Source organism: Solanum tuberosum, unplaced genomic scaffold (genome assembly GCF_000226075.1).
Source record: "Solanum tuberosum cultivar DM 1-3 516 R44 unplaced genomic scaffold, SolTub_3.0 scf00173, whole genome shotgun sequence".
Lineage (NCBI taxonomy): Eukaryota > Viridiplantae > Streptophyta > Magnoliopsida > Solanales > Solanaceae > Solanum > Solanum tuberosum.
In genome coordinates this window covers 950,281-959,673 of record NW_006239104.1, presented here as the reverse complement: position 1 = coordinate 959,673, position 9,393 = coordinate 950,281, and positions in this window count along the sequence as shown.

Genomic DNA, 9,393 nt, shown 5'->3' with positions numbered 1-9,393 from the left:
TAGACTATAAATTGGGGTGATTGATTGAGGAATTACATGAACTGTGATTAAACCCTAGAAAGAAGCCTTAGACGATGAATTAGGGCTAAGCATGACAAATTAACGTATGTTGATAATGTTGCATGGTTGATAACACTTGTTGTGAATAAGATGGGTGAATTATCATTGACATGAAATCATGACTTAAATGTATGATCTTGAAGATATACTTGTGTTTGTGATTGTGATGTGTTGAATGGATCGGTTGTCACGTTCCGGCATAACTAACTTGGATCGGTTGCCACGTTTCGGCATAAGTATTGGATTGGTTGCCACGTTCCGGCATAACTATGGGATCGGTTGCCACGTACCGGCATAACTATGGGATCGGTTGCCATGTTCCGCCATAACTAACTTGGATCGGTTGCCACATTTCTGCACAACTAACTGTTTGGGTTTGGGTTCCATGAGAGGACCAATGATGTGGCTTAATTGTGTGACTTGAGAAGGGTGTTAGTCGTTCGTAAATGTTGATGATAATATATATATGCATGTGATTATATTGTTCATTGACTTATACATGTTGGACTTGTTGGGTATAGTGGAAGGGTTGAGTGTTAAGGGAGCGTGATGTAATGTATTATGTGACTATGGTTGGGAAATATGACGAGGAAGTAGGGGTATGACGTGATTGGTTAGTTGAAATGTTGGTGGTTGTATTTGGGGAATTTTCTCTACGTGTTAGTACGGTTAGGCTAAGATCAAGTACCTATTAGGTAGGTTGATGGAAAAGGATGTAAATAGTCAGAATACTAGATCAAGTATATTTGAGGTATGTCAAGAAGGGGGTAAAGGTGGAGAAGCGAGTGTTTATTTCATGATCTTATTAGTTGACTTCTTATATTATGTGGTGGACGTCGGGTTGATCGATGATGCCTACGAATATGCGTGTTTTGTACTGATACTACTCTTGCTATGTCTTTGACATAGTCTAGATGCAGGATTGGTGACGTTTCATTAGGTGAAGACGAAGAAAATCTCCAGCAGTTTCTATTCTTCCTTCCACATGGTGGGAGCTGTGTCTTTATTTATTTGTCCAGTTGTACTCTTAGTAGCTCTTGTACCTGTTTAGACTAGATTCAGGGGAGTTGTTAAATTATTTTGCAAGTTTTAACTAAAAGTGTGTCTAAGGATATTAATTATAAAATCATGTTAATGTAATTGCATCTGTTTTCTTTAAATTTTCCGCATGTTTGACTATTGGGATATGAGGGTTCTCCTACTTAGGTGTTAGAGTGGGTACCCGCACGATCCGGTGGGTTAGATCGTGACATGCAATATGTAGAAACACAAGTAGGATTTGTTTAAAGGCTATATACCTTAAAAATAAGGTGTAGTGTGAATCGGGAAATGAAGGAAAAATGAAATTTGAAGAAAGTTAATTTCTTCCTCATTGATAATGAAGAGGAGAACTTCTGTACTTATAAATAGAAGCACTTCTTCTAGCTTTTAAAGAGTTGAGAAGAGAGTCTCCCTTTTGTCGTTGTCGCTCACTCGATTTTGACTTTTGATAAACTTTTTGGACAAGATTAATTTTTTAATTTTTCACTAATTCATTTCCTTTTAATTGTTAATTCCCATGACATAAATTATTTAATTAATTTTTTTTAATAAGAAATGGTCACCTCCTTTTCTGAATAGAGGTACCTTCGCATTTGTTAGTGATCTGACTATAAAATTTTCAGACGCTTCGTCTTATTTGACGCATTGAAAAAATGAAATACATAATTCTTCTTCTTCTTCCTAAAAGAAAACATAATTCTTCTATTTCTTCTTCTCTTATTTTATTTTTTCCATCACTTTTCATAAATAAAAGTAAGTGTAGTGTGATTTTACTCTATTTGTTGAGTTCGCTGAAATTTTGAATGACAATATTAAAGAATAGTGTTTTATTCTATCATGAAAGGAATCAATTCAAACCTTGGACAATTATAAGAAGATTAAATTCTTTAAGAACATACATTTTCACGTGGGCTCGAAACTTTATATTTCTATTGTTATTTTTGTTTTTGTTTATAGTTTAATCACATGAATTACAACACACATACAAGAAGTATATATTATTGGGAAAATTTCATAATTAAGTAATAATCTATAAGAGTTAATCATATGAACTACAACGTAACTCAATAAAATATTGCAAATTGTGTGATTATGGATTTACTAAATTAAGATAATTACTGTACCTAACTGAACCCATTAGGATATCAATATACAGTCATTACTTACCTTAAAAACCTTAAATTCAATAGGAGGCTTCCTTTCATAATCAAATTTCATCATTATTTCCATCAGATTCCATTAAGAGTATGTCTTTTTTGCTACAATTATACATTATAAACTATTCCATCTTATATTAAATTAAATATAGATTAGAAATCATTTCATACATCATTTGAAGTATATATATAATAAGGTATTCTTGAACAGATTATTTCGTGCAAGGTATATAATAATATATAGGGATGACAAGGGGTTGAAGTTATGTGGGGTAGGGAGAGTTTAACATTATGCGGATGAACCAAGTTGAAATATTTTTTTGAAAATTTACTTTCGAATTCCTTGAAACTAGACTAGAGATTGACGTAATAATTTAGAGAGTTCAAAATTCATCTTGAAGTTCTAAGTTTAAATTCCAAGCACTTTATTTTATTTTCGAACCCTTTACTGAAAATTTCATTATTCTTTATTTTTTCTGTATAAAAGGATATTTCATATACATAGTTAAGAGGTTACATTGTTTTCTTCTTCTTAACATAACTTAGTTTTTTTTTTTTAAAATAATCAAAAGTTTAAACGGTTTTTTTGTGAAGTAGAGTCTACCTTGCTTCTACTTAATTAGAAGGAAAATTTTATTTATGCAAAATTCAGTTCATGTTTTTTCAGTATAAAATATAAAATTCAGGTGAAATTTATTTTTAATTCATTTAGAAAAAATTAAATGACTTCATACGATAAGAATTTTTTTTTAAATGATTTTATTGTGATAAACTTAAAGTTAGATAAGTTTTATGTGGTATAAAACAGAAAAATAATTTTTAAAGTTGAATGACTTTTGTTATAAAACATTTTTTATGTGATTAACACAAAACTGAATAGCAACCTATGAAATATACTCTACATTTCTTGTACCGTATCTTTTCTTAATTGATGCTAATTTAGTTTATTTTTCAATATGGCATTACTAACATAAGTTTTGAAGTTTTAATTTCTAGTTTGAAGTAAATGGTGGAATCTAACAAGGGATGGGTCCAGTCTAACAAATTCCTAACAAATTCAGTTGTACCAACCTCTACATGTCATTTGAGAGCCAAGACAAAAAGGACTAAAGTTTAATAATTAAAATTAAAGGACGGGGTCGTTTGGTTAGAAGACAAATTTTGATCAGGTTAGTTATGTGTTATGTTAAAATTAAATATGTTGGGATTAGTTATTTTGATAGTGAATATTTGATTGTTGTATTAGAAATAATATGCATTACATAATTTCTAAAAAAAATTTATTTACTTATAAAAATATCATCTTTAAGTAAATTAAACGAGGTAAAAAGTGATGTATTAAAAGAGTTTGAGGGGATATTTTTGTTATTTTAACTATGTTATCCGAATTGAAGCTATTCGAGAGTTATTATTCCATCGATAAAGAGAAATAACTTATCACATTTTTGTTAAATAATATTTTCTTTGTTCCACATTAGTTGTCAACCTTAAAAAAATATTCGTCCTAAAACATTTGTCAATTTGCAAATTTAAAATGAAATTAATTTTTTATTTACCCTTAAAATTAATTGTTTGAAAATTGAAAAAAAATCAAGAGTATATTAGTAATAAAAAAATTGTTAATAATTTTTTTAAAAGCATATAAATGAAAATATTACAACTAATATAAAACACAGAAAACATATGTTATTACTTTAATGTTTTTATTTAATCATAATAAATTTATATGATTAGAAGTAATTAACATGGGATACTTCAAAAAATTTACCATTAGTTTTCATGTCATGATTAGCTTACCAAATTTAGGAAGGTAAAAGAGAAGTTTTGAGTCTCTTTAATTATCTTAAACACTAAGTATGAGTGACATATTAATTAAAAAATATCTATAAATTTCCGCATCATCCAAAGTTGTCTCCATATATAAATTAGGAATGCTCAATTTTATGGAAGTCCTTCTCTTCTATCTGGACTTAACTTTTTCCTCAGGTCCTCTCTTCTCCTTTATGTGTATCTTCATATTATATAAATAGATATTCGACTCGATCCGCTTATTTGGCACGTAACCTAATTGTGATAAAGGGGATCGAATGGATTTCATTTTTGCTGTTTCCATGCTGAATAGTTGTTTCTCTTCATGAATATATATCATCAAAAATTTGAGATTAGTACTAATTTCTTGCTGAAAGAGTAAATCTTTAAACGATAAATTATACTAGTATGAGGCCGTAAGTATCTTGTTAATTATTATTGGATATGTGATATTATATATAGATTATAGAAGATATGGACAATATGTGAGCAGTGCCTATGTTCAGCTCAGATGTATTTATTTTTCAATATTACTATGTATGTATATATGTTGTGTAGTACTGCTCTCCATTTCTTCGTTGCTACTTTTCAATCTGCTTTAATTAATTATATAATCGGAGGCCTAGGGTGTATTGAAAATTAATTAATTAATAACCCTCTATCTCTACAAGGTTTAACAGTAATTCTCATGTCAACATTTGCTGATTTTAGAGTTTAGACGTACAATATAGGATCATCAAAATCAGTGCTCACACGTAGCACTAACCTTCATTTGCAATTTGATAACTTCATTTCATACGTACATTGATTGCACTTTCACTTTCACTTCCTCTTCCGAAAGAACCACATGAGTACACTTGACATTTATCATTGAAGGCTAAAATACGATTGTATTGAATGATTGATTAAGCAACGTTTTTTTTTCACATATATAGAAGAGCAATAGATCACTAGAATTAACAACGTCAATAGAATTTGGATCAGACTTCAATAACATCCCGATCCCTACTCTTTCAAATTACAAAAATCCCTTAAATTTGGTGGAATCCGGATATATATCCTTCAACGTTTCGATTTCGAATGCACGCCTTTATACATCAATCCGACATATAAGAGAGCAGATATTTTTGTATTTTTTTCAAATGGAATGAAATTTTAAAGAATATGGTAATATAAGTTGTGTATTTAGATAATTTTTCCTAAATAATTTGTCGAATGAATCCAATTTGTGTAGTTTTCCTTTTTTAAAATTAAACAATAATTACAACGGTCCATTTGTTTCTAGTGTGGATAACTAACTTAATAAAAGAGACCAGAAATGTGAATCAAACATGCTATATTGGGCTAAAATAGAGGGCTTTGTATGTTTCATCAACAATTCCTGTAATCCAATTTCTTTAGTAACTGTACAGACCACAAAAAAAATAATCAACTAAATAGTCACATATATTATATATATATACTATGTATCAGAGATGTATACATATCCATAAATATTGTTGTTCCAATATTTCTTTGTATACATATCCATATATACTGTTTATGCAATATCATTTTAATATTCCTGTATTAATGGAATGTATATAATTTTTTTTGTGATTTGCAGTAATGATAAGCGTTGAGTCAAGCTACATAAATAATTAGTATTAAAGATAAAAAAGGTACACAGAGAAAATATTTTATTTATTGAGGGTTAATAACTAATTGTAGTGATGATAGAACTAATCAGTGATTCAGCAATAATAATTCTGATTATGAAACTTGAGCTTAAACCACTTTTAAATTAAATTGTTGATACCTAATATTTCTAATTTATAATTCTGACGTGACTGTGAAAAAGACTTAGTTGCACTTCTATGCTCTGGTTTTCTAAAAGGATCTTGTCTTAATTTTATTATTTTTCACATACAATATATTTTGGCCTATTTTTGTTTGATTCAAAGAAGAGAGACCAATTCAGGTTTGAACATGATAGATTTATGAGCTAAACTCATACACGTGTAGGATGATATTTTGGACGTTCAGTATATTTTAACATGCTATAATATTTTATTTTTCACGTTATCGCTAGAGGACATATTTCGAATTTCAAAAGGAAACTATTTTGTTTCGTTTAGACACCAATCCAATATTTCTAATTATTTATATTAGGTTCAATGTTGCTTTTTTGAGAGTCTATTAGAAATAACTTTTCTACCTCACAAAAAAATATAAAAAATGTGTATATTCTAACTTCCCTCGATTTTATTTGTAATATTACATTAGATATATTATTATTATTTGCGAGCTCGATTGTTCTTAGATATTTTTCCTTTAAAATTGAATCGGTCATTCCAATAAAATAACCTCTATTTCATGTGCAGCTAGCCGATTTTTGTCTAAATATATAAAAAGGTCAACCCATGAAAAAAATAATATAAAAGGTCAACTCATGAAAAAAGTTAACATAAAAAGGTCAGCTGTTTTCATTAGAAAAACGTGAGCCACTTGTCAATTGAATAGAGTTTAATTTGCCTGATATATGTTTGTTGAATAAATTTTCATTTAATAAAACTTATATTGAGTTGTTAGTTTTATTATTGATCTAAATGTTCCGAATTAAGGTTTAATTAACGAATTCACATGAAGAAAATATTTTAAAAAAAATTCACAGGAATTTGGAAATTAATTGATTAGTGATTAGTTTGTTGTGTGATTTTTTAATTAAATTTCTGACTTTTTGATTTAGAATAATTTTTATAAGAAGAACATGTTTGATAGTGTTTAAATTGACGATGAAAATATCATTAAATATTCCATTATCTAATTTTTAATATTTTATTGACCCGTGAAGTGGTGTGCTTTAACCCTTTCTTCTTGTGTTTATTGATAAGAGCCTAATTGGATGCATGAATATGACTATATGAGATTTTTATTTTTATTTTTATTAAAAAAAGAATATGACTATATGAGTTGTTTCAAGAGGTTGCAATTCGATTGGACCTTTTATTAGAATAAAAAGTAAAAATCAATCAATTTTACGAAAAGTTTTATTGAATTATGAATTTTGAAGCATTGATTCGATACAATTGCATGTCTACTGGCCCCTATGTACATGCCTTTGATTCTTGAAGTCAACCATATCAATTTCAAAGTGAGGTACTACTACGGATTAGGGTGAATAAAATCGAATCGAAAAATGAGATTAAATCGAAGAAAAAATCAATCAATAATTTAGTTTTATTTGGTTTGGTAATTGATGGTGGAAGTTTGATTATACTTGGATTGGTTTGATTTTAACTAAAAAAGCACACCCGATCCAAACCCCACCCGTCAATATATATATATATATATAATTTTTAAAATTTATTTTATACATAAAAGTATTTACTTTGATATAGTGTATAAATTTTTCTTATACTTTTTTAGGTTTTTTTAAAAAAATCTTTTTAACATATTATTTCAACTTTGAGACTTAGAATTTTGAATGGTCCAATCAATATTATCGTTCATACATAGTAGTAAGTACTAAGTAGTAACTCTAATAAAGTTCAAATCAAAATCAAATCAACACTAACGATAACAACAACAAAAAAAAAATCAATTCGATACTAAGAACGATAATAATGTTAAATATTTGTTCTTTAGTTTTACATTGGTTTAGACAGTTAAAATACATAACTTAATCATATTTTTTCTTTAATAGTTATTCATGTAATTAATACTTATTACTTATTAGATTTATTTTAGCATGATTTTGTACTTTTAAATTATGATCATTTTCATTATGACTTATTAATTTGCAATATTTGTTTATCCGATTTCATTATTATTTTTTATTGAATATTGTAGTGTCATTACTAATCTCATATTTTATGATTTTTTCTTAAGAAATGTCTTAAATAGTTATATTTGTAGGACTAAAGAAATATTTGAATCACAAGTTAATTATATCATATACGAATACTTTACTAGAAAAATCTGGAAAAAAAATCCAAAAATTAAAAAAAATCGAAATTAAAAAACTCAAATTTTATTAATATCAATTAAAATGTCACGTATGACCAATAAGTAAAACATGATTTTTAAGTAGGAAAAATAGAATAAACAAAGTAAATGGAATGTTAGTGCATTTCTTGTTCACGAATGTAAAAAGTATTTGGACAACAACTGTTGTGCACAAATAATATAGACAGAATATAAAAGTTATTATCTTGGCGTAAAGCATATGCTAAAATATTTTCGACTTGGGTGGAGGATGTTATTATTAGCTAAGTTGGAAAAGGGGTGGCTAAAATTAAAATATTGAAATTTTTATACTGCAAAAACAATTTAACAAAGTCCAAAAAATTAAGATCCCCTAAAATATGGGTTTAATGCATGTATTGATAGAAAGTGATAAAAAGTTTGTCCCAAAAATATGAAAGTGAAACATTGGACAAAAACACTTAACATGGGACAAATTAAAGTTCACCTACTAATTATGCAAACTTAGAATCAAAGGATCTTTGGAAAAAAAAATACTCCCCAGTTTTTTTTAAAAATGACCTTTTTTATTTTAAAAAGACATCTTTCTTTTAACAGTTTAATTAAAACCACAAAATTAAAATACATTTTGATATATTTGACATAATTTTAAATCATTTTTTTTAAATAGGAGAAAGCAATTGGTTATGTATGTGGAAGGTTAAGGGTCCTGCACCTAATATTGGACCACTAATTAAGTTTTCTTATTTCATTTAGTTGTATAGTTCATTAAAATTAAATGGATACCATGTGCCTTGCACTACCAAATCACTAGTATTTGTAAGTAATCTCAACGTTAAGTTTTTCAATTACCATTACTTGGTTGGTTGTTGTGAATAATATATGATTAATTAAGGAACACGTTACAAGAAGAATGTTAATTAGTTGAACTAGCAAATTTATGCAAGATTTGAATCAACTATATATATATATATATATTCACGAAAATACTTAATTGGTCTAAATGGGTTTCTCCGCTTTATTAAATGGCTCGTTTAAAAGGATAAATACTTCATAATGAAAGAAACGCATGGATTAGAGAAATTTCATTTTTTTAATGTATAAAAATTTAGATTTTATTCGTTAAATGGTTTAAAATTCTCAAAATAAACAAAAGGAAGAAAAATATTATAAGTGCATTCCCTACACAAATATAAAAGTGCATGGATGATAATTGTTATATAAAATAGTACTCTCAATGTCCCAATGTAGGGATAAGGGTCTGAAAAACATCTCAACTTTGGTCGAATTTGTTGTTGCGTTACTAAACTTTCATGAGGACCTATTACCTCCCTAGGCTATTTAATACCGTATTTTTTTA